The sequence below is a fragment of the Pituophis catenifer genome, unplaced genomic scaffold (genome assembly GCF_029215685.1).
Source record: "Pituophis catenifer annectens isolate HBS135680 unplaced genomic scaffold, rPitCat1.0.hap2 SCAF_478, whole genome shotgun sequence".
Taxonomy (NCBI): Eukaryota; Metazoa; Chordata; class Lepidosauria; order Squamata; family Colubridae; genus Pituophis; species Pituophis catenifer.
Window position 1 is genome coordinate 4,771 of NW_027257358.1, and position 230 is coordinate 5,000.

A 230-nucleotide genomic window follows, 5' to 3' on the forward strand; every position below is an offset into this window, starting at 1 on the left:
GACTTTCAAAACGTATTCCGCTTTTATGATCGTTTTAAAACTAAAACGACGATCCACCGGCGGCGATACTGACATTTAAGCGGAGAGCGGGAAAAGGGGCGGGAAAAAAAAAACTAAGTGCCTCGTTTCGGCGCCGGTCTACTCCGGAAGAGGTCAAAGAAAAGGGGGGGAAAACGAAGTGCCTCCTTTGGACGCCCGTCTACTCGGGAAGGGAGGCGAGGCGAGGCGAG